The sequence below is a fragment of the Harpegnathos saltator genome, unplaced genomic scaffold, assembly GCF_003227715.2.
Source record: "Harpegnathos saltator strain DR-91 unplaced genomic scaffold, Hsal_v8.6 scaffold556, whole genome shotgun sequence".
NCBI lineage: Eukaryota > Metazoa > Arthropoda > Insecta > Hymenoptera > Formicidae > Harpegnathos > Harpegnathos saltator.
Genome location: NW_020230378.1, coordinates 228,670 through 255,863, shown reverse-complemented (window position 1 = coordinate 255,863; position 27,194 = coordinate 228,670). Strand labels below are relative to the sequence as shown.

The 27,194-nt window shown below is 40.1% G+C and overlaps 1 protein-coding gene across 3 annotated transcripts in view; it reads right to left on the bottom strand.

Moving 5' to 3' along the window:
- Positions 1–27,194, bottom strand: part of C3G (C3G guanyl-nucleotide exchange factor) — a 310,905-nt gene that overhangs the window by 147,028 nt on the left and 136,683 nt on the right. Inside the window, exon 1 of one of the 3 annotated variants that reach the window (XM_025303551.1) lies at positions 21,639–22,923. The exons of the other annotated variants lie outside the window; for them this stretch is intronic. The gene's annotated coding sequence lies outside the window, so the exon portion shown is untranslated. Of the gene's footprint in view, positions 1–21,638; positions 22,924–27,194 lie in introns of those variants that run through there. 3 annotated transcript variants of the gene reach the window in all.

Genomic DNA, 27,194 nt, shown 5'->3' with positions numbered 1-27,194 from the left:
TCACAATAAATTTTCGTTTTACTTTTTGTTTTGCTTTTCTCATATTTACATTTCATCTTCGATATCTCGCGGATTGAAAAACGGCTGACAGAGTTGTTATTTCTTGCACGACATACTTTTTAGTAACGGTTTCTCAATCCTAAACGCAACAAGATTCGAAACATAAACAACGAATTGTGAAGACAAAGGAAGAAATGAGGTATTTTCCGACTTCTTAAACTTATCAAACGGATAATAAATGAGCTATTTGATATCATCAGATAAAAACAAATTTCGGCGCCAGCGCAGGGCTGAGCTTCGCGCCAGTGTACGATACTGTGCGATAGTCGTGCGCGCCACGTCATTGGTCGACTTTCCTCGTTAATAATTTTGTTATTAATGGTCGAAAGAAAAAATGGAAGAGAAACTTTCAACTTAGAATTTTACTCTTCTTCACACCTCCAAAGGATAATCGTGCGTTTTTAGACACCCTGTATATCTTACTAGAAGTCACCGATGAGACTTTCATGACGTCATTCAAATGTCAAATACGGGTCACTGAAAAGTCAAGTATTAGTCACTGTGTCACTAATTCACTGTGTAGTAAACGTTGAGGCTTTGTCGAAGCTCAATATGCAGAACTTCCCATTGTCGAGGCAACAATTTAACCTCTTCGGGCAATAATTTCTTTTTAATTCAAGAAAAAAAAAATGATTTAATTTCAAGGTGACAAAAATTTAACATATATCAATCATAACGAGATTTATTTTTTTCTTGTAAGATTTTCTGATAAATGTTTATTTACAGTATTGTTTGTTGTAACTTTGGCAACAATATTTCAATTAAAAACAAATTGAACATATCTAAACGTACGAGTATATATATAAATGTCATTATTTTGTAAAAGGTGCTTAAACGTTAGATGCTTAAATATTTTGTAAAAGATTTCTAAACATCTGTCAACCGCGATGTCTGTACTTATTAATACACTTTCGATGATTCGCAGTGGAAGCGCGAAAAAGATGGAATGCTAATACATAGCACGTTGTTCTTGCCGCGTGTTCCGCAACGTGTAATTGAACAGTGTGAACCAAGATAAACGTGGCGCTCGCGTGCTCCGCGCATATCAGGGCGTCCCGTGGAGATTCAAAACCCCGTGAATTAATTTCGTCACTTAAAGCGGAACTTTTTAATTTACATATCTGATGAACGCATTAATTAACTGCTTCGTTACCCGGCGTGCGCTACGAGATGAAGGCGCGGACGTTTCACGGGTACGCCCGAGCGACTCGTGGCAGAACAATAATTAAATGGTGAAATAATTATGGCGTCGAGCTAGAAGGTCGATAAGACGCGATTATATCGACGCGACACATACTTTCGACGTATTTGTGAAATGCGCCGGTGCATTGTTTCGTTAACGCGCTAACGACAGAAAATCATACCGAACGAAAATGTTCAACAAAGTGGCGGCGAATTTGCGTACCTGATAGTTTAGCTTAATTAATTGCCGCGTTGCACGATACGCAGAACGTAAAGTATGCAACGGTTTTATCATAACGAGATTTACCGCACGCGAAATGAGAAACGACGTTGTCCTATAGTTATTTTATATCGTCCCGTTTAAGCTACAAGTGCCAATCTGGTTGGCTTTGAAAATTTCCGGCATTCTACTGCATGCATGAACGCCAATTCAATCAGTAACAATAATATTGTGTTAAATTCAAACAAAATCATTACCGACCGTGGATTAGGAGATTTTTTTCGTTTAAATTGGTAACATTTGAGTATCGAGATAATATTTGGCATTATTATAAATGCTCTTGAACGTAATATCAAAGTAGCATCATCGACGATACCCCGTAGGTAATAATTATACAAGTATTGTTATAATTATGCAAGGTGTATAAAAAGTACTAAAACAGCGAAATATCTCGAAAACTAAGCATTATAGAAAAAAATATTTTAGACAAAAATTGTACGATTTTAATGGGGACACAAAACAATTGTATCATTTTGTTTATACATGGCGCCACTTTCGAGATATTCACTGATCGTTACTTTTCTTAAATGGAAACTCGATTTTTTATTATATCATCTTTTTCTACCAATTAATTTGAACAACTTTTGTCTGAAACACTTTTTTATTTGCCTAATATTTAAGGCAAATTTACCAATAAATAATTAATAAGGAATATAATTTAGGCAAATTTGATAACTTTTTCAATATTTAACTTACGATATCTCGTTAACTATTTCGGATACTATGTCGGAAGAAAAAGTGGTACTAGATTTTTTACTCTATTTTACTGACTGTTATTAATTGACTTATTATTGACTTTTATTAATTTAATGGTTTTGAAATTTCCAAAGGTCGAGAAGTTAACAAAAGTTAGGACACTATTATAACAATATATTCTTGAGACCAAATAGAATAAAAAAGTCTAGTAACACTTTTTCTTCCGACAAATTAGCGAGATCGTAAGTTAAATATTGAATAAGTTATCAAGTTTTCCTTAAATATCTCCAAAAAACATTAGGCAAGTAAAAAATAGTTTTAAACAAAAAATGTTGTTCAAATTAATTAATAAAAAAAGATGATAATATATGTAATAAAAAATAGGAGTTTCCATCTAAGAAAAGTAATGATCAGTGAATATCTCGAAAGTGCCGTCATCTGTAAACAAAATGATACAGTTGGCTTATATCCTCCTTGAAACCATACAACTTTTGTCTGAAACGTTTGCTCAAATAACAACTGAACATGTCACTTCTTCAGCAATGTATAATATATACACATAGCGATCAATGGCACCAGCATACAACTCTCTTAATGACATCTATTGGAATGTTGCGAAAACACTTTTACCAATAAATAATTAATAAGGAATATAATTTAGGTAAAATATCAATGTGTCGCACAAAAATCTGGGGAACATAAAAGAATTAAAGCTTATAACAATTTTTGTACATACAATTTTAATACTTTCCCGAGATCGCTTTGCGATTATGTAGGGTATTACCTAAAAAATTCGTATACAGGCTTTCAAATATGACGCTGGGAAAATACCGTCGCTGATATCCCGTAAGTGCGCCAATAATTCCGCCTCTTCGCGTAATAATGTATATGTAAATAATTAATCGGGAATGTAAATTACGCTCCAGCCAGAGCGCAGGAGATACGAGCAGCAAGGCGTCGAGTCAGGTGCGCCTGATATCTCGTTTTGTAACCTTGACAGCGAAATTTACGTAATATATGTATCGCCACTCTCTCGCGAAGGAAAATGCGAGAACGTTCACTCAAGGCGCACAATTTTATTAAAATTCGCAGCTAACTTAACTCGATTCTACATTCTACAGTTCGAAATTTATCATAGAGCGGAACGACCGCGAAAAGTGCACCGGCGGCGTATGAGGACAATAATGCAAGATACGCTTAATACGAAATTATTGTCTACTCGTACAGTTGTGATGCGATCCGAAGTCTGGAGTATTTCCAAAATTGTAGTCGCATGATGCTTAACATGGGTAGAAACAAAAGGGAAAGAAGGAAAGAAAAGGAATAAAAAAAAAAGGAGAAGGAAGAAAGAAGAAGAGAAAGAGAAAGGGGGTTTCCTCTTCCGTTTCATCCTGAGCGAAATAAAAAATTTGAACTTTGTCGGACAAAGCGTAATACAAAATTTCTGATGGAAATTTGGCGGAAAGTGGCGCCAAACTTCCACCAGCGACAGATTTCATTCGCACACGCGAGTCGCGCCGCTGGATATCCGAGGAAACGTATTCTTCGTCGCAAGCAGACGTGACGCAAATCTCACTTGGCGCAAGCTAATTGGCTAATTAGCGGCGTCTTAAGTTATGATGCCCGTGACAATGGCTTCAACGCCGCGAGACTTCTCGTCACCGTCTCCGCGCAGTTTTGACGCGTACAAAACTTCGCAATCCATCCTACTCGTATTACACTGCCAGCGATCCCACCGGCGCGGCGCGAGGGGACGAGAGGGATGGGAAGGGGGGCGGGGGAGTTGTTGAGATCGTTTGAAACACGTTTGAAACACGATGTCGTCGTGTTTTAATGCAACCCCTCGACAAATTAGGCGGGCGCATTAGTGCATATTACGGTAATGCACGGGATAAAAAGGCTCTCCTCGCCGACACGCGGAAACGCCCAGCGATAAGACGGCTAATGGTGTACGCGAGCACATTCCCCGACGTTAAACTCGCATTACTCGCCGTGGCGCGCATGAACAGTACGAAAATAAAAGTGTTAACACGCCCGATGACTTGAGCGTGACCTTCGCTGACATAGCCGCTCGTTGATGCGACGGGACGCCTACTTTCGTGCGCTCGCAATGATCTCATCTCTGAATTTCGCCCGCTCTCCATTTTATTGTACAATATATAAGCACGGTATGGAGATTATGCGCACTCGAGACGATGACTTCAATCAACGACGAGATCATCGCTAGATTTTAATAGAGAACGATATTCTCTAGGCTCCCGGACGGTCGACTTTGCAAAACGCTGTGCGGATTCGAGCAAGACACACATACATATATTGAGAACAGTGTTTGCTACTTGTGTCTATAATTGCATAGTGACGAAGTTATCGTCAGAAGGATCATTTCTGCAGCGAGCGTTACTATAGTGGTAATGATGATAACCTTGTTGATGCAAACCGTTATTTTTGTTATTATTATATTTTAATATTTATATTGCTATATATTTTTATATTATATTATATTATATTATATTATATTACCTTACATTACATTACATTATATTATGTTATATTATATAGGATATCTCATTTTAAATGAGCTAGACAAAAATCGCGAAAAATATGGAAGGTATTAAGAAACAAGTTTCAGACAAACGTTGGTTTCAAAGGGAAGATAAGAAGGATCATTGACCATTACTCTTCTTAAATGGAGATCCCAATTTTGTATTATATCTTCTTTTTCTATCAATTAATTTTAACAACTTTTGTTTAAAAGATTTTTTTACTTGCCTAATATTTTTTAGATATCTAAAGAAAACTTGTTAACTTTTTCAACATTTAACTTACGATATCTCACTAACTATTTGTCGGAAGGAAAAATAGTAGAATATTAGACTTTTTTACTCTATTTGGCTCAATATTTTGTCGCAATAATGTCGTCCTGACTTTTGTTAATTTAATGATTTTGAAATTTCCAAAAGTCGATAAGTTAACAAAAGTTAAAAGTGAATATCTCAAAAGTGGCGCTATCTGTAAATAAAATAATATAGTTGTTTCATATCTCCCTTGAAACCGTATAATTTTTGTCTGAAACGTTTTTTTCTGAAATGTTTAGTTTTCGAGATATTTCGCCGTCCCAGTATTTTTTATACATCTTGTATAATTATTATCTACGGAGTAATTTATATTGCTTATATATTGCTTTTTTTCTACCGTTTTTCTATTAGAACAGACGATACAACGCCGAAAATGACTACAACTTCCGTGAGATTAATTTTTATTTCAATGCAATTTTTCTATGCCGTTTTTGGAGATAATAGCGCTAACAAACACTATCATGACGTCATTAATCGTAGCGTTGTACACTACTAACGCTAATCCTTCCGGGATAGTGCACGATGAAGTCAGCGTGAACGTCCAAAAAATATAAACTGTCATTGCATTTGACACTGAATGGTATCTGTATGGTATTCATTATTTTGTTATTTACGTACGTAGAAAGTAAAACTTCAAGATGCTGAAACTGAAGATGAGTTTAGATCGCAACTCATCGACTAGCGCTGTTCGAGCGCAAATCGGTAAATTCCAGGCGATGGTTATTAAATAGTACAACGGTATGATGCAGTAACGCTATGCTATTGCTATTCGCGCTATCACGATCGCATTATTGCCTCCACGAACAGTTTTGGTAGAGTTGCGTTGGTAATGCTAATGGTATCTCCTGTAATATGCGAAACGTATCGTAACTATTTTCTCGAATAATCACCAGTCATGGTGACATAAACGTGTCGTAATATGTTATGCAACTAGGATTATTAGGATTTTCCAATCATACACACATTGATTTATCATTCACTGACTATTCAAAGAAGCGAGAATAATAGGGCCTTTTACTACTCGTTCTCAAAGATAATGGATATTTACAGCAGTTTATACGCATACACTATTTGAAATAACAATATGGTGAATATTATATCATGTTTTTACTTTCAACTACCTGCAAAGTTTTTCATGTGCTTACTAAAAACTGTTACAATGTCGAATAAATTATGATTAAGCTGTCGTGATTAAAACACATAGCGAAGGTGTGTAAATTGTAATACGACATGTACTTTTTATTTCAGTTCTTACCATTCTTTTTATAAATGTTATGGCCGTCTTTCTTTTAGTTGGGTCCATATTTTTCAGTGTAAATTGGCCAACATGATCGACGTATATTAGCATCATTAGTCTGCAGGCAGAAAATTATCAATATTCCATGCAATCGATATTTACCAATAATTTGTAATATTTCCATTGATAATTCTTGATGGTACTGTTGACAGTTTCCCGCTTGCATATTATAAAATATATCTTCAATATTATAAAATAAAGTAAATATGTAAAATTATAAAATTATACGTTTTTTTTATTATTTTATAAAATGATAAGTACATCTTTAACATAGAATATATACCTAAATTTTGTAAAATAATAAATCTTTTCCTAAAAAGTCAAGTAAGATGGCCAATGCTTAAGTTTCAATATTTGGATAATATAAAATTTCTATCAAATATTTTCTCTTCAACTTCAACAATATTACTTTAAGCTTCAGTAAAGTAATATGCTATCAAAAAATAACAAAAATATATAGAAATATGTTTCTTGCATTTTAAAAAACTATGACCCTTATCCGAGTTTACTATGCATTAAAGTATTAATCTATCACTGTATAATAACTTTAAAAGTTAACATCCAATGAAAATTGTGTCTAGTTAAAAAATATACTAATGATACAATTATAATTGTGATAAGGCAACATTGCGCCAACTATTACAAATCTCACTTGCTTCTGGTGGTTATGTATTGCATGCTACGTATTTCTCGGTGTGTAACGTCCAACTTGGAGCACCTTAAAAATGAACTTCGGTAATTACGACATTAATTATTCCTATTTCAAAGAAACCTCAACTACCACAGTTACAGCTTCTCTTGCTGATCCTTCCTTAGCGCGCTTCCCAAATGATGACAATCTCCTTTCACCGAGCGCGAAATATCAATTAACGAGGCAAGAATTGAATTCTCACGTCGCATTGCGAAGAACAGTTACGCGATGTATTAAAGTCTAATCTAATTTAGTAAAGTCTAATTTTAATAAGGAGATTTTAATATATATATACAGGTCCCTATATATACAGGTACATATATACAGTGTCCCATTTTAATATCCCACCCCAAATAACTCTTCACTATTGAAGTTTCAAGGAAAATGATCTAAATAAAAGTTGCAGGGATTTAATTGAGCTACCTTATGATGACCTTGACTTTGACCTTGACTTCTATTTTCAAGGTCATTTGAAGGTCAATTTGCGTTTTTTAAATGGGAACTCTTATTTTTTATTACTGTTTTTTTCTACTAGTTAATTTGAACAACTTTTGTCTAAAATATTTTTTTATTTGTCTAATATCTTTTTAGACATTTGAAGAAAACTTGATAACTTTTTCAATATTTCACTTACGATATCTTGCTAACTATTTGTCGGAAGAAAAAGTTTTTGAAAGACAAACAACTTTTCTATCTGCAAAAGTCGTCGCTTTCCATTGCGAAGCGAGATATTCGTAAATAAATTGGAGCATTAGTTAGGTTAGGGAACTTGTCATACCGACGGTATGCAACGACACATATATGCACTACGGCCTCATGTGGGTTCTTCAGCATTTTCGCAAACAGCTGACGGAGATTCAGAGGACGATGGGGAACCGGAGGGTAAGAGGGCGAAACCCCCTTATAAAATATAAAGCAACAAGAAAATAATAGAAACGAAACCTGCTTTGGTTAGTTTAGTTTAGGTTAGGTTAGGTTTGGTTCGGTTTGGAAATTAATAAATTCATTAATTTAGCAATATCAAAGTTAATTTTCAGTTGCGCCAAACAAACCTTCTAGATATGTTATTTTGGGAGTGTTTTGGGAGTAGTTGGAACAATTTCATTAAATATTGTGTAAGTGTTATCGTGAATATATTTCTTATCGAAGCGTTGAAGCCTCTTTTCCGCGATGTTGATTGGCCGTCTCGACTGTCTCGATCATCTCGATCGGTCACGACTGCATTCGTGTCGCTCGCAGCTGTCATCGCGGATGACAGCTGAATGACAGTTTGTACGAAAGGAGTTATAATGAGGTTATATCAAGTTAACAATTTTATAACATCAAATAATAAGGTATAATATATTTTTCTTCTTTATCGGATAATGGTAATAAATATAACGAGAGAGAGAGAGAGAGAGAGAGGGAGAGAGAGAGAGAGAGAGGGGGGAGAGAGAGAGAGAGGGAGTGAGAAAGAGAGAGAGAGAGAGAAAGTGTGACAGAGAGACAGAGAGTGTGTGTATGAGAGAGAGTGGGAGTGAGTGAGTGAGTGAGAGAGAGCGAGCGAGGGAGAGAGAGAGAGAGAAGGAGAGAGGGAGAGAGAGAGGGAGTGAGAGAGAAAGTGGGAGAGAAAGACAGAGAGGGCCAGAGCGGGCGAGAGAGAGTGTGGGAGACAAAGAGAGAAAGTAAGAGAGAGAGAGAGAGAGAGAGAGAGAGAGAGAGAGAGAGAGAGAGAGAGAGTGAGAGAGTGAGGGGGGTGTGAGAGAGAGAATGTGAAAGAGGGAGTGTGTTAGAGAGGGAGTGTGAGAGGGAGAGTGTGTGAAGGAGAGAGAGAGAGAGAGAGAGAGAGAGAGAGTGAGGGAGAGAGAGAGAGAGAGAGAGTGAGGGAGTAAGCGAGAGAGAGTATGAGAGAAAAAGAATGGGAGAGAGAGAAAGAATCTGAGAAAGAGAGTGTGTGTGAGAGAGTGTGACAAAGAGAGAAAGTGCGTGTATGAGAGAGAGAGAGAGAGATAGAGAGAGTGAGAGACAGAGAGAGAGAGGGTGTGTGTGAGAAAGAGAGTATGAGAGAGAGAGAGAGAGAGATTGTGGGAGAGACATTTTGTGAGAGTGTGAGAGTGTGTAAGAGAGAGACAGTGTGTGAGAGAAAGTGCGAGGGAGGGAGAGTGAGAGAAAGGGAGAGAGAGAGAGAGAGAGTGGGAGTGAGAGAATGGGAGAGAAAGGCAGAAGGTGCGAGAGAGGGAGAGAGAAAGTGTGAGAGAGAAAGAGAGAAAGTGTGTGAGAGAGAGAGAGAGAGAGAGAGAGAGAGAGAGAGAGTGTGCGTGAGAGAGAGTGTGAGAGGGAGAGAATGTGAGGGAGAGAATGTGAGAGAGAGAATGAGATGGAGAGAGAGAGTGAGAGAGTGAAAGAGAGTGTGAGAGAGAATGTGAGAAAGGGAGTGTGTTAGAGAGGGAGTGTGAGAGGGAAAGTATATGAAGGACAGCGAGAGAGAGAGAGAGAAAGAGTGAGGGAGTGAGGGAGAGAGAGTGTGAGAAAGAAAGGATGGGAAAGAGAGAGAATCTGAGAAAGAGAGTGTGTGTGAGAGAATGTGAGAGAGAGAGAATGAGAGAGGGAAAGAGTGTGAGAGAGAGAATGAAAGAGGGAAAGTGTGTGAAAGAGAGAGAGAGGGAGAGAGAGAGAGAGAGAGAGAGAGAGAGAGAGAGAGAGAGAGAGAGAGAGAGAGAGAGAGAGAGAGAGAGAGAGAGAGAGTATGAGAGAGAGATTGTGTGTGTGTGTGTGTGTGTGTGTGTGTGTGTGTGTGTGTGTGTGTGAGAGAGAGAGAGAGAGAGAGAATGTGTCGGAGAGAGAGTGTGAGAAAGAGTGTGTGAGAGAGAGAGTGTGAGAGGGAGAAAGAGTGTGTGAGAGAGAGCAAGAGAGTGTGAGAGAGAGTGTGAGAGTGTGTGACAGAGAGAGAGAGAGAGAGAGAGAGAGAAAGGCAGAGAGCGAAAGAAAGAGAGTGAGGGGGGAAGAGATAGAGCTTAAGATGGGCTTGAATAGTTTTTATAGTTTTTATATTTTATGTTTGCGAAGCCTAACCACACGCACGTGGTTAGGCTTCGCAAACAGGCACAATATCTTGTTAAAGAAAACCGCGCTCTATAACCCACAAGCTAACCCAATCGAAAAGGCAATGCGCGAATTAGGCCGCGCCCTGAGGGCCTATTCATGCGATGACCATACGCGATGGGATAGGATCATTCCGCGCATAGAAAGCGTTATAAACGAATCCAGACACGCCAGCACTGGATTCCCACCCGTGTATCTGGAACGCGATGACAGGTGGACAAGAGACACCCCGTATAAGATACCAGCAGTGTTGGAGCCTGCAAACAGCGACATCAACCACCAGTGTGACGGGCGAGAGCATAAACAACGCATCGACGCAGCGTTGAGAAATATGAAAACAGCCTCACAAAAGCGGACAGCACAACAGGAGAAATGAGGCAAAGCCGTTCCGTTCGAAGAAGGTGTACGTGTCTGGAGAAAGACACACCATATCAGTTCAGCCCAGCACAAGAAGATACGAAAGCTATACCCAGTATTCGAGGGTCCACTAGTGATCACTGGAAACCCACATCCAAACACCTTCCGATTGCAATGGCTGAACGGCAGGGACGCAGGAATATGCAATAGAAGGCATCTACGACCACACAGAAGCGCGACACTTAAATACGCGCACACTGAACCAAACGCGCAGATAGGCAGACACTTGCCACCAAAGGATCGCGCGACAGACGCCAAGATGGAGATAGAGCCTGAGGAATAAAGGGACGAGGTCCCCCCTCAACAAGGAGAACACCAGTCCTCAGATGACCGGGACAATATGGAAACTCTACCAGCGGAAGAGGTGGAACCAGTGGTGAACGTGAATGAGACTGGTCCATCCGAGGCAAGCTCCCACTGGGACGAGTCGTGGTCCAGACCGACCACACAGTCACAGACTTCACCAGACTCGAACCTCGACCATACAATGACTGGCCCATCCACGTCGCGACAACGAACCGACTGGACAGATAGCCAGCCGATCACTCTGTCTTCCGATTTAGACAGACCAATATCGATAACATCGGGATCAAGCACAGAAGCATACCCCACACAAACTATTACGATACATACGCAAGCACCACAAAGCCCGGCGAACGATATCTGTCCGATCTGCCCGATAACGAGTCAGACCTACCAGAACAGCCGGAATTACGATAGAAAACAACGGGGGTCACAACGAGGACCACAACGGAGGCAAAACCCCGCAAGAAAAATACAACGGGGCCCACAAACGAGGCAAAACTCCACACGCAGAGACAACCAGCCCCAGGAACTAGAGGACTGGGAGAAAGAAATGATAAAAGGCAGAATACGCCCGGAGGTGAGTGAAACCACCCCGGAACAGGACCAAAGACTCGCGGAAGAGGCAGCAAAAATAGAAATTGTGGAGAACGAGCCCACGAATATAGAAGGCTGCATGAGCACAAACAGTTCCTCGACAGACTCGATAAACAAAAAGATCGACTGGTTCGACATAGTCTGTCAGGAAGAACAGCGACAGATCTTCAGCAGAATCACACCGCAACAGCTCCGCTGCCATATTAGAGTAGCAGACGAAAACGACATCCACCAGCAACGAAACAGCTGAAGGAGAAAGTCAAAAGGCGAAGAATGGAACTATCACGAGGCTAAAGAAGCCTGGAGAAGTGGAACGCCCGCAGGCGATTGACTCCGTCCTTTCTATCCACCAAAGAATGCGAAAAATTGCCAGAGTTTTATACTCCTACATTCTTTGATAAAACCGGAGACGATCCCTTCTGGATCGATGAGGCAGCACACGCACTGACTGGTCAATTGACGGAAGGGTACGATGAGTACCTCGAATGGTACAGAAACAAAGGCCCTGCAGCGCATCCAGATGCAATGTTCGACGATAGGCTCAAGTTCGATCAAAGAGAGCCTATATACTCCATTAACGATAAAAGTTCGTCGGAGAGCGATATTAAACAGAATAACCAGTCACCAGTCGAAACAACGACGGACTGGGCGAAAGAACGAGTTGACTGGAGCAGCAGCGCAGACCGCCACAAAGACAAATATTCGGACAGTCAGTCATCGACAGGCACGTCCTACGAAAGCATTCCGTACGACTTACGATGTAAAATCAAAAGCGAAAAAGAATCGCAATCCCAAACCTCACGCGAAAGAATAACCGACGTGATGGACGCGTCTACACAAACCGATTCCATACTATCTGACAAGAAAGACGAGTACGAACCGTCTTCTGAGCCGGATCTCTTTTATAGTCCACCACGCGAGATAGTAGACGACGACGAGACGTGTGAAGACTGCGAAGTATTGTGCTATCACTTTGAGAACGCATGGTTCAAGCACACGACCGAAAACAGACTAATAGAAGGTTTACATCAACCGATAGCTAATATAAATCGATACCTGCGCGAAGAGGGATACGATCCCATTTTCAAATACTCGTCGCAGGCCCTCACGGTAAAAGGGAAAGTTGTCTCGTGCGACTATAAACGAAATTATTATGCGCTAATGTTCGCGATAGTACAGCATATTATACAGTACGGGAACTTAAGAGTTAGAGAATACTATTTTCCGCGAACGTGGAGTTTACCAGAAAGGTCGAAGGACAACTATTTAGTCAATTTGCGCGAAAATAACAACGAACTATACGACTGGTATAACCACCTTACCCAAGGACTTCCCAAGCCAGTATCACGGCACGGACAGGTGAACGCAGTGGAGGAACCACAGGAGCCGAGGTCACCGGTAAGTCCGGAAATCATAGACAGGAAGTTCCTGAGGCACTGGCCACTGGAAGGCGAAGTCCAGTCGCCGACACATTCGAACACTTCTACGCTTAGATTAGCGTCGCAGGAGCAAGTGGATCAGAACACAACAGCGATCGGTCTCTTAATAAAAAATTTTAAGTTTTTGCAAGGACAGGTGGCGCAATTAACGAAGATCGCATTAGAACAGGACTTGCCATCGGGCATAACAGACCCATTGAGACAACTCGCAAGGCCGTCCTTTGAATCCACAGAGTCCCAATCCCGATTCCTAATACCCGGAGAAAGAGAGAAGTCTGATTACAGGTTCCATAGAGACCAAGGCCAGAGGTTAGACCACTTCGATAATCAGCCGACGAAGTCACGCAACAGCGACAATAACTACGAGCATGCCCATAACCGGTCGAGCCAGAGATCAAACGGAAGAACCACAACCGAGTACATCCGGGACAAGAAGGGCACCTATTAACAAGAGAATATGGAGCAGTGACTTCACACTGACACAGCTGTGCACACAGTGACACTCTGACGAAGACCCGATGAAGATGGTGAGCGCAGCGACGTGGATCAGAAGAAGAAAGATCCCACCAAAACAACACCTGTCTAAAAAGGAGACACACCAAGGACTGCGGGTGGAAAGATTCAAATCGCCCAAGGATCCGCTACATAGGGAGCGTGACCCACACACAAGACGCTTCATAAAAACAAAGACAAACAAAAGGACGCCCAAAAAACAAGCACGAATGCTGCAGGAAAAACTCGATAAGATACTTCAAGACCTAAATGAAACGCAACCACCAAAGAGACGGAGAAGAAGAGTAACACCTTCGGAAACGTCAGAAGACTCGGTTTCAACAGACTACGTGTCGGAGCCAACGCCAGACAAAGACGCGCGATCAACAGTAGCCACTGGCAGAGTTTTACAAGTTAAATTACACAGAACTAAGATACCCTAAAGAGACACGAACCAGAGGACAAAATCCGACACTGAAGATGAAGAAGAAGCTACTGAGTCAGACAAAAATCGTTCTGACAGGACAACCCAGACGAAGACACCACAAAACCGGGAAACTGATAAATCAACGGGGGCGATAAACGTCACCTATAATAAAGTCAATCCGGAATCAACAAGTCAATCTACACAATCTACTATTACGGTAGACTCAGCCAGCATAGTAGACACAAGCAGCGATCAACAATCTGCTTTAAGGCTGGTCCAGGCGTTCATTGATGCGGAAGAAACATTTAAACAAATGCAACCAGACGAACAACGTAGCCCCGACAGAAACGTTTTCGCCGACTCAGTAAACGGGGGCGGTATGGCCGAGGACCGGCGACAAGAGAGCGTGGTCGACACGGAGACAGCGTGGGAGGATGAAGAAGAGCCTCCAGTGCAGAAAGACGAGCAACCCCAGAAGGGGGAGCAACCGGAGTAAGGGTCCGACTGGGGCAGCCTAAAGAAAATCCTCGTTGGTATTTAAGTTTCTTCGATATTTTCAGGCTAATTAGCGAGACAAGCGGAGAACGAGGTCGCGAGAAATGTCTCGGAACCAGTGACGTCGGGCACTAGCCCACAAAGGACGAGATGTTTCGTTAGTTTAGTTATACATCCTGGTTCTGTTTATCTATTTTAGTTTGTTTTTCTCATAAGTACTTGTTTTGGCCACTATGATTTAATTTAGTTTGTTTTCATAATACCCAGCAGGACAAATGGGTATCATAACAGTCGGTAAGTCCCAAGAGGACGAGACGTGATTTTATTTTAGTTAGTTGTTTCGGTCAATGTGATCTCATTTAGTTTATTTTTATCATCTTATTTTTATCATCAACCAGCAGAAAGACTGGTAACGATAGCCACCGACTGAATAGGTTAAGTTAGTCGATAAGCATATAGATAATACCTGTCACGGTATACCGCGTGAATGAGTTCCACAGGACTCACCGATGATCGAATCAGTAGGGTGGTTCCGACGACAGAAAGGGTGGGTAGAAAAAGAACCAAGATAACCCAACCAAACCAATCCAGGCATCAAGCCTATACAAAATAGAACCTGACCACCAACCAGGGCGTAGAAAGGATCCTGACCAGCAGGACCAGAGATGTCCGGCCAAAAAGAATGGCTGGACGCGAAGGCACCAATTACAATGAGTCGACTGGATACTAAGGCACCAGTTAAAAGGAGTCGACTGGCTGAGAAGAGTATAAGAGAGAGGAGAGTGTGAGAGATATTGTGTGTGAGAAAGAGAGTGTATGAAAAAGAGAGTGTGTGTGAGAGAGTGAGAGAGAGAATGATAGATAGAGAATGATAGATAAAGAGAGATAGATATAAACAAGGATAATATAAAGAGAGATAGATATAAACAAGGATCCTATTGAAAATAAAAATTTGCATAATATTGTTATGAGATATATGATGACATGGACCGTGTGGAGCTTGGTGTTTTGTGAATGGTAAATGTTCAAAGAAGTTTCCGAAAACATTTAATCCTGAAACAACTATGGATGAGGATGGTTATCCACAATATCGTCGGAGAAATAATGGAACATTGTATGAGAGACCAGGAAGATATGTTGTTGATAATCGATATGTTCCATACAGTCTAATATTGTTACTTTTATTTAACAGTTATATTAATGTTGAAATAGTGTCAAGTATACGATCTGTAAAGTATTTATATAAATATATTTATAAAGGTTACGATGCTGCGTTTGTAATTGTAGAAAACGATGTAAATAGTAAAGAAATAGTTCATGATGAAAAAAAATAATTGCTTATTCCAAGAAAGAAAAGTTTTGATTGGTTGAATTTCTATTACCTGTGCTATCTCCTGTGTATTCCTTGTGTTTTTGTATAGTATAATAGGCTTATAGCTCTGTTAGAGCCATGGCATATAAATTAAACAGTAAAACATAAACAATAACTAAATTGATCAATCTCAGTTGATTATTTTCTTTACTGTTGAAGTCTTATTATCTCTGTTTGGTTTACTTATTGTTTACGGTTTACTTTTATTATTTTTATTTTTTTATTTTATTACTTTTATTATCCTTTTCTAAAAAAGGCATATGATCAAATATATCGAATTTGTATCGAAATATTGAAGCCTCTTTTCCGCGATACTGACTGGTTATTGCGTTGCGCCTTACTTCATTGTATATGCACTGTCATGCATTTTGATAGTTCGTGGTTATTCGTGGTTAAACTTCATGAGATTTTGCAGCTTTTTGAGTACTGAACTGATTGACTTTAATATTTACTTATTCGAACCGCAGTTATTTTTTTATTGTGCAAATGTGTTCTTTTTAATATAGTATAAAAGCTAAATAGAGCACGCGCATATAGTGTTCTAATTTGCATTAAATTTTGTGTTGCGAACCAAATAAACATCACGCAAATATTGGAAATGTTAAGAAAGGCACATCCTAAGGATCGTTTATCGTGAACAAGAGCTTTTGAGTGGCATAAGGCGTTTACAGAGGGCCATGAAGCCGTAGATGATGAATCACGATCTGGATGCCCATCGACATCAACCCAAATCAAGGCATTGGTGTTCAAAAATCGTCGTATATACATCACAGAGTTAGCAGCTGAGTTGAGAATCTCAAAAATACAATGTCATGTCATTTTGACTGAAATGTTGGGCAACTGTTGAAACGCATCGATTCTCGCACAGTACCAAGAACACTAAATCACATCGTTGATTGTTCGTGAATTTTTGGCCAAAAACTCAACCAATAAACATAGCCAATGAGTGCATTCTAGCAGTACTACAACCACTCATTGAGCGCTCAGTGAGCTTTTACATCCGATTGGTACGTTCCTTTAGATTATAAAAATATACGCCAATCAAGTGCAAGAGCTCACTTAATACTCAGTGAATGGTTGTAATATTGAATGCACCTAATCAATCTCACCCAATCAAAGGAAATTATATACTAATCAGCCAATCAGGAAATGTTGGCCACTCTCTTCTCAAGCTTTTTGAAGCTGAATCTACAATAGATATAGTAAGCCTCAAGTTGCAAAAAAATTGACCAATCACAGTCAACTATCTTCTTTACATTCGATTGTGGAGATTTTTCTCAGTACCGGCTGTAAAAATTCACCAGATTTATATTATACTTTTCTCAAAAAATTTTCCAATTTCCAAAATGTGAAAAAAATCACCAAATTTGATAAAATTTCGCCAAGGTTGGCAACTATGAATTAAGCCCAAAACAGTTCGAAGCAGCTCGGAACTTCGTGTGACTCACCAATCACTAATTCAATCGCGGCCTCGCGCGCTCCTGCTCGAACCACCCACGAAGGATAATGATCCAAGAGATATCATCGTGCGAAACTTTCGCGACACGGGGTCGATAGCACACCGCAGTGGCCTCCCATCATTGCACGCTTTCTCTTTTTTTCTCTCTTTTTCTTTTTCTCCGTACGCGCGAGTGTGTCGTTTTTCCGCGGCTGCTCCTGGCGACTCCTCTCTTATGCGTCGATTCGCCGGCAGAAAATTACGATGAGGCGGCGCGCCCGGCTAACGGGTGACTCACCCGTGAGAAGTGCGATCCACCTACGAGCAGGTCGCATCGACGGGAAAGCTTCATTAGACGATGCTGCGCGAGAGAACACGCCACGAGTTCGAGGAATGACCGTGATTTATCGTTACGTCACAAAAACGCGAAACTCACCGCTAACCGCTGACTGCTGTAGCTAACTCGGGATACGTTAGAGCGAGCCACTCTCGCGCGCGTCTCCGCACATGTCACATTCCTGTCAGGAGGTTATTAATAAACGCCATTCTGTCCTGTTGCCGCTACCGCGCGATTGATCCACGGTTAACATCGATCCAATGCGAAGCCTGTCTCCGGAGTACTTTGATCCTACTCTCTGTCAAGCCGAACATTATTTGATACGCCGCAAGACATATATAGCTATCTCTGTCTCTGTCTTTCTACGTAAATCCTATCCTTCTCTCTCCCTCCCCCCTTTATACATATCTCGCTTCTTCATCGAGATATTTAATATCACGATACCTAAAGACACGATAAAAAAAAGTCGTTAAATCCTCATCGGCTCATACAACGATCAGGCATTTAGCGTGATAGCGTAGAAAAAAACGTGAGCAAGAAAGCTCAAGCTGCGAGCGCATCGATCAGTCACAGTCGAGAGTTTCAACGTGACAGTTTCAAGCGGATAGCGCATAGAAACATGTACCAAGTGGAACTTAAGCAGTAAGCGAATCATATTGAGGAGAATGATTGAAAATGTGAGAATATTTGCGTTGAAATTCTTTCGACCATGACCAGACAATTCGCTTATTACCTGGAAGTCTTATTGCTTCGGTTTGCGTGCTACGGTCAAACAAAAATATAATGCAAATTCAATCAGTTAATCTTGATGGCTAATTTGAACTGAGCCGCAGCATTAATCGCTTGGTCGTAATTGCCAGAAATTGACTATAGACAAAATATATTTATTGCATAGTGGAAATCCATTTGTTTAAATTGGATGCTCATATCAAGGCGGATAACTTGGAAAGCAAGCATTCCAAAGTATCTTGTCATATATGCGTATTATTAGCTATTCCGGTTAGTTTTGAAGGCTTAATATGGATGGCTACAGCTACAAATCTACTAGAGATATTTTGAAAGTTGCTACGCCATTTTAAAACATGGCTATTTCTACAAATAATTTTATATATGACATGTGCATTCGTGAATATAACCACACTTTTTGTGCGATTGAAAATGGAACACGGTAAAGAGTATTTTCGACATTTACTGCTTTATTGTTCCGATTCGAAGAAAACGGCTGAAGCCCACCGATTCATCTCAGAAACTTATTCTGACTTTTCTTCAGCGGTTAAAACATGTGAGTACTGATATCGGCGATTTCGGCGTGATGATTTCGATTTGAAAGACAAGAAACGTTCAGGTCAACTAAAAAAGTTTGAAGATACCAAATTGCAGGCATTATTGGATGAAAACTCAGCTCAAACGCTTCAAGAACTAGCTGAAATATTAAATGTCGGTAAATCAATCGTTTCAAATCGTTTACACTCAATGGGGAAGAATTCAAAAAGAAGGCAAATGGGTTCCACATTGTCTGAATTGGCTATTCAAAATCGTTTAACCATTTGTACTTCACTGCTTTCTCTCCACCAAAAGCAGTTCTTGTATCAAGTAATAACTGGAGATGAAAAATGGATTCACTGTGATAATCCTAAGCATAAAAAGTCGTGGATAAGTCCAGGCCAACCATCGACATTGACTCCAAAACGTAACACCCACGGAAGTAAAGTTTTATTGTGCATTTGGTGGGACATGAAAGGCGTCGTGTTTTATGAGTTGTTACAACCGAATCAAATAGTCACTGCTATACGTTATCAACAATTAGTCGATTTTAATCATACTTTAAGCAAAAACGTCCAGTTATAGCTTAAAGAAAATGCAAATAATTTTGTTGCACGATAATGCTCGACCGCACGTTACAAAAAACAGTTAAGGATACATTATCGACTCAATGGGAGGTTCTGCCACACGCCACGCATTCACCAAACTATGCTCCTTCTGATTACCACTTATTTCGATTTATACAGCACTAGCCTTGCTAACTAGCAAGACAACTTCAAATCATATGAAGAAATACAAAAATGGCTCGATGAGTGGATTGCTTCGAAAGACGAACATTCCTTTTATCGTGGAATTCACTTGTTGCCCGAAAAGTGGAAAAAAGTTATAGCTAGCAATGAAAAATATTTTAAATAAAACATAATTTAACATCTCTCAAAAATAAATGTGTCCTTTTGCAAAAAATCTCTTCACACTAACCAAAACACCTAATAAAACGTTAGTTTATATGTGGTAAAGAAGATACCTCGCTGTAACATCTAGATTCAAATGGCTGATAAAGTGAGTTTCAATAATAATGATATTAGCTATTTCTAAGAAATATTTCAGCTGCTTCGGCTACGTCTTATAGAAAAACGATCGGAAACATCTTCCATGCTCAAGTTATTAGTTAAAAGAGCCTTTAGATGTAGTCATTTTCAATCATTAATAATAACTTAATAATTATTGCAATTTTTGCAAAATACTTGACTTTTCTTTTCATCAGTTCGATCTGATGTTGATCTTCACAATGTTTTCGTTTCCAACTAAGACTTTCATGGACTTCGGATACGTCGTAAAACAGTCAAAAGTATTAGGCCCATATTCTTTACGTGTGCTTGTTTCGATGTTTGAGAACTGAAGCAATGCCTCGGAAGTAAAAGTAATCTTAATTTCAACGAATATATCCAAGCTACAAGATATGTGGTTTATTCAAATGTTTTGTGGTGTTTTATGCTCTTTACAAAAATATGTGCAAATTTTCCAAACATCGTCGAATTTTTTTCATTTAATCCCACCCACCTTTATTTTCTGTGATTTTGAAGTCTCCATATGAATCGAAATTAAAGAAAAGTTTACTCGGAATTTAATCATATGCAACAGTGTCCATTTTTTAAATTATACATTCGATAATTATATAAACGCGTAACATATGTATCACATTATAGCTACACCATTGCGACGACAATTGCTTGTTCAGCATTTTGTTTCTTAATATAAGAATATTTATCGAAATTATGTCAAATATAAAATTAATATTGTGATTTCTATAATATTACGTATATATGTATATATTACTATTTTTTATAATATATAATAATATACATACATATAATTTGTTAGTACTATTTCTAAATTATATTGCTACGCAAATATATATTCATTGTGTGGAATTATTTTATAATATACAATATGTTTAAATCTACTTGACCAAACCATAAACATATGCTTACGAGAAACAAAATTCCGAATCTGAATTATAGATGTATGCAAATGTATAAGCTAACAAATACAATTGATTAACGAGACGTGATATAAATTATTGAGAGTAACAATCTATTATAAATAAAATAATAATACACAGGTTGCGCATCGTAATAAAAAGCAGTTTGTCACACACAGTCCTCATGAATATTATCTTCGCCATTAATATGAGTTATAAATGTTACGCGCATGGATTATTTATACATATGTCCCCCCTGTTCAATGTTAAACATCGAAATAAGCAAATATAAAAAAAAATTCGAGTCTAACATTTTTTTGTCGCTTTACAACATATCCAATCGATCCATCGGTCCATGTCAAAGTCAACCATCGAGGGACCATCTGATCTTACCTTCATTAGCTCTTTCCACTAACCTTCGTTCTGCGAATAAGTTCTCGACCATTCTAGCGTGTGAATAGCCAATTAGCTTATTAAAATCCTACTTCTTAGTGTGTTTCGATGTGCTGTGGTCTTTAGCGTTGACCTTGACTGCTTCCAGTTTACTCTGTCTCGGACGAAGAATATTATCATGAACACGTAGAACACGTAGGACGTTTTCGCATCTTAAAAAGTCAGATGGCTACGCTTAACGTGCGATCTGAGCACGAGGAGTTTCCGCTAACAGTGACTCTGAATCTGCACAGCTCGTATCTAATTCGTTTAGATGTAAGGCAAGTTCTATGAGGTTCTATATGACGGTGATTCTTCGTGAATGATATTCTTTGGCGCAAGATTCTTTGGAATCTTCGTTCCAACGGTGAGTAAATTTACCGAGTAAACAACGCGATATGAGTGCCTCGAGAATATTCAGGCATAGCAGGCGTTCTATCTAAGCTTGTTAAAAGAATAAATCTTGCGAATGAAGAGCGATTACTAATTAGCTAGCTATTTACCTCTTTATAAGCCGCTCGTTACAAACCGCTGTGACGTATCAGCTCGCTCGTTGCCCGTCGAGGCCTCGTCACCTTCACGTCCTGCAGGAAACGCGCGGACGCGCCTCAACGAATCGCATTCTCGCCACGAGACGGTTCAAAAGTCCGCAAGTTTCGGTTGGCCGATTTAAATAGACGACCAAGTGGAGCTGGCCGTTATAGATTCAGCGCGATTTATCGAATGTGCCGCGAGATTTTCGGAATGACGACATACGGAGACGACACCATCGCGCGCGATCTCGATCCTCGCGCAACTTCACTGCTTGTCGGCGCTTGAGAGTCGCTTTACATCGCGGCGCGGCAACGACAAATCGCGGAAATTCGGCCGGCCGGCCGGCCGGTCGGCAGACGCACAGAGTTCGCGTCGCTCGGTTGACGGAGGAAACTCACTTTCGAACGGAAACCGCAATTTCCCTCCGTAAGTGTCGGACGTGCCGTTGACAAAGCGACACGACGCGCGGAGCTGTGGAAGATGGAGAGGAAAAGGAGGGAAAGAGAGAGAGAGAAAGAGGAGCACGAAGCCGACGAACGTCCGAACCGCGTGGCGTGTGCGCATCGACTGCTAACTAACTTCAGCCCAGCGAGCTTCGGGCGCGATCACCCTCTCTCCGTCCTCGTCGCGCCAAACGCCGCTGCTCGCTTCGCCGTCTCACTCGCACTTGCGCGTTCGCCCATCCGCCATTCTACCTGCTGTTTCTCTCTTTCTGCTACGTTGTCGTCTTCCTCCTCCTTCCCGAGCGTTCTCTCACCCTTTGCGCCGCGCTCGTCCCATTCCTTTTTCTCTCTCTCTCTTTCTTTTTTTCATTTTCTCTCTCTCTCTCTCTCTCTCTCTCCCTTTTTTGCCTCTCCTTCTTGTTTTCTCTCTCGCTTTCCACCTTGTTCGCATTGCCAGCCGGAATATCGCGTCCCCCTTCGGTGACGGATTTAAAAGGAAAATCGCGATGAAAGTATGAGAATCGAGCTAATTTTGTGTGCGTTGCTTCCATATTTAGAAATACAAATCCGGTCGGTATATATGTGTGTGTGTGTGTGTGTGGATGTGGGAAGAATATTATAGCTTGGTTCCGTGTCGAATTCTTTTCGCCATGGTTTCTAATAGTCTACTCTAATATCTTTTTTAACAGCCAGAACCTCTGATAGTTTTTTAATAGTCTATTCCGTATTTTTCCTTTTTTGACGCATGCGTTACGCATCCGTCACGTGATAACTGCCCAACAACGCTTAAAGATAAACTATACTGTCAAAAAAGTTACACAATAAATATACAAGAATAGACTATCAGTAGAGTTTATCCTACTAAAAAATGTAGAGTAAATTTTCTTCGATAGACCAGATTCTAACCTACAAATAATACAAGGATGAAATGGAAGAACTCGGACATCGATATGTTTCTCGGTTGTAAAAATTCTCCCCGGCAATCTCTCCTACTGAATTATCTTCGGGTGTCGCTTTTTTGTGTCCAAAACGTCAAGCTTTATCTCAAAAATGCCGAGATAACACGATAATAAAATACTTTCGAGCCTGCATCGAATACTCGACGTGTTTCGAGCGAACGTTTCGAGCAAGATCTGATTAGACACTTGAGATAAAAAGAACAGATTTCTATTTTTCGACGAATGCTCTTTGCTGAAAACCGTTCAGATCCCCTCTCCCGTCTTTTTCTCCCCTGCGATCCTCCGTTAAGCGCGTTGATTTACCTGTCGTCGCGTATCGTACGCGAAGAGGCATCGCTATTTTCGTAATCAGAGGTACGTGTTCTAGGAAAGTTGCGCGTCGACGCGCGCTAACACTTTGATCGATGCTCTTTGTTGCACACGCTGCGAACTAACAAATGGAGTGGCGAAAGTTGCTGACAATTTATAGGAAGTTCGTGCTGCGCCGCGCGCGCGCGCAGGCGTCCACGCGCGCATGTCACTATGTCATCCTTAAAAGTTAGCGGGCCGAAAGTCGCGGCGTCGCGGCTTTTATTTGGGGATGCAAGACACCGTGCGGGCGGTGCGAGCACGGTGGCGGTTTCACAAACTTCTCCGATTCTCCGCCCCCAAAATGGAAATCGAGAGCACACTCGTGCAGCAATCGTCGTTTTCTTTCTCGCCAACACTCGTCTCCTGTTTCGTGATATCCGATTCTCGGACGTGACTTTTTACGAGCCCTCCCGCGCGCCCTCGTCGCTCGCTGAGAGTACCGGCGACCGACGTCTGCGGACGATCGCTCTTGGAATTTTCGTCACGCATGGAACGGAATATCTCACGTTTCTAAATTAGCGAGAAATATGGCGGGAGCGATGGAGAAGAATGTGAACTCTTGCACTCGTGACAACAATTGCCCGTAACAACGAGAATAATTTCCCCAGAATCTGCCCGTGTCCTGTCGAAAAAGTTGAGCTTTTACCGTGGCGTGTAGCATACTATTAAAGGACATCCGACCGTGAAATCCCGTTTTTAAGTGTTTCCGCGCGTTGCCACACGCAGTATGTGGGCGGAAAAACAGGTTTCAGGAAACGTACGGCACACGCGACGATGTCGGGCGAAAATACTGAATACATAAAAAAGCGCCGTTGCGTATATACGGCCGTATTTACAAACAAATCCGATGCGGCGGTACTTATTACTTTTATCGTTATTATTACTGCTGTTATCGTTGCTGTTGTTGTTGTTGTTGTTATTGTTATTATTGTTGTTGTTATCATTACGCGTCGTGAAAATGTCGCTACGGCGAAGGATAACGTCGAGCGGCCTGCGTACGACGCAGGCATGAACGCGCGCATTTTACAATCCGCAATTTAAAGTTCTATAAAGTGCGACAAGGCATGCGAAGTATCATTTACTTTTTATTCTGGGAGAAAAGCGGAGGTAAATATTAATTAATATCAGCGACGATATCACCGATTTCAATGATCTTGACATGTGTTGTCAAGGACATACATATCAAGTAAAAATTATTAACAAAAGAAGTTTCATAAATAGAGCCTATTTTCCCGACACACTACACATTAAAAAATGTCAAACAGTATATATGAGCTGATAAGAAGCGGAGCCTTTTCCCCTGCACCTCTTTCCCGAAAAAACTTAACCTAATCCAACTTATACAGGGTGTTCGGGATCTTTTGAAAACGAAAAATTGTAAAAATCAGATTGTGATAATCAGGTGAAATTGAGAAGAAAAGTCAAGTACCATTTTGCAAAGATCGCAATAGTTATTAGATTATTAATGATTGAAAATGGCCACATGTACACAGAGAGAACGATTTAGTTGAATTTAACAAATGCTTATTTGGAATAGTCCAAATAAATTTTTTGACTGATCGAACAAAGTTTTGTTTGACGCAACAAAATTATTTTGTTGCAGCTTAGTTGAACGAAATGTTTTTGTTGCGTCAAACAAAACTTGGTTCGGTCAACCAAAACCAAGAGGCTCTTTTCATTGATAACTTTAAAATTTGCATACTTATTTGTACTTTTTTTGTTCAAAATGATCTAATCTACAATTATATGACGGCTATTGTGCCCAGTGACAAGTTCAAAATTTACGGTCCAAAGTTCAATATACTCATATCTATCGCTAGACATATATATTGACATAATAATAGCTAGACATAATAATAGCCCTCATATAATTGTAGGTTAGGTTATTCTAAACGAAAGATTTCTTTACCATTTGGCAAATAAGAATGCAAATTTTCAAGTTATCAATTAAAAAAGCTTCTAGATGTGATCATTTTCAATCATTAATCACTTAATAACTATTGCGATTTTTGCAAAATGATACTTGACTTTTCTTCTTACAACAGTTTGATCTGATTAATCTTCACAATTCTTTATCGATCTTCACAACTTTTCGTTTCCGAAAGATCCTGGACATCATGTATATTTGCGGATGGTTGAACGTTATGGGTTTTACGGGAATTTTCTCAACAACGCCCAACTATATACAAAGATGTATAAGTTGAGTTAAGGTTAAGTTAAGTTAGGTTCTTTTTCGAGCAGGGAGTCTCATGTTCACACATGTATAACATTTTTCAATCTATATACAGTGTCGAGAAAATAGATTCCATCTATCTAAACTTCTTTCGTTCGTTATTAACTTTTTAATAAATAATGGCGGCTAAAACCTTTTGTAAGCCAGTCAGAGCTATGTCTTTGACAACATATGTCAAGGTCGTTGAAATCGGCGAGGTCGCTACCAATGTCAATATTTACTGAAACGAACATGTCGGATATCTCGTTTTATGCGAGAAACGCGCGATACGACGCCACGTCCGAAATTACGGTCGCGACTTTGCGCATGCGCGCAGTCATAAAGTAACAATTAAATGCTTGGATAACGCTCGATATGTCGAACGATATTCCGACCGACTTGATAACACATTCGCGTCGTCCACCCACACCGTCTCGCGTCCCGTCTATGCGCTGCACGACAAAAACACATCCTCCGTATCTTTCCTCCCGTTTCTCTTTCTCCCCTCTCGACCCTTCGAATATCTCTTTACGCTATTTCCTCCCCCCCATCCACCCCGGACCACTTGGTAATCCGGTGAAATCGTAAAATTCGGGAACGCGCACCGGCGAGCGTCGCACTGAGCCAAGATCGTAAAACGCGATTCCGTGCGCTCTTACTGATTTAAACCTCACGATGCATCCCGTGGAATCCCGACGTGGCCGCTCTTTTTCCGTGAAACGGTGGATCGCTCGCCCGCAAAACGACGGGATTCTCCTGCTTCGGCATGGTGCGTTCTTATCCTTGCCTCGGAACAGCGACAGACATTTTTCCGCGAGTGTAAACGGTTGCTATCGGTATTGCTGATAACTGAGGCATAATTATCGGGCGAATATGAATGCGTGCTTTACATTAATGTCTCTCGTTTCGAATACGTTCGCAAAAGCATTCCAGTGGAACTTCCAGTTCTTTTTTGGTGTCGAAACACAGAGAAATCGTCGCAAGTGTCCGATTTCGACGTGCTTGAATATGTTGTGAAATATCAAAAAATATTAGACTCGTATATTTTTTAGCAGCATATCTTAAAGGTGGGAGATTGAAACAATCCCTCAGAAATAAGAGATTTTTCAGTTTTAGCAAACATCTTCGAGAATATGAGGTAAATGAAAAAACGTCTCATACAAAAGTTTTTTATAGTATTTTACGTCCTACAACAGTGTATTCATATTTTTCAAAAATATAAAATTTTTTTACATTACTCTTATCCCCATATCCATTGGTCAAAATTTTTTCACTTTTAGCGAATACTTTCAAGAATATAAGATACATGCAAAAATATTTTATATAAAAGTTTTTTATATTCTACAACGATGTATTCATATTTTTTAGGAATGTAAATTTTTTTAATTTTTTATTTACCCCCACCCGATCCATAAAGATATGAGCATAAATGAACATACATATACAGAGTGTCCCACGTAAAATGGCCAATCGTTCGTGTGCAGGTAGAATGGACTAAACTGAAAAATCTTCCATTTTCTTGAACCATATGAAATTTTGAGTTATTAGAGAAAGAGGATT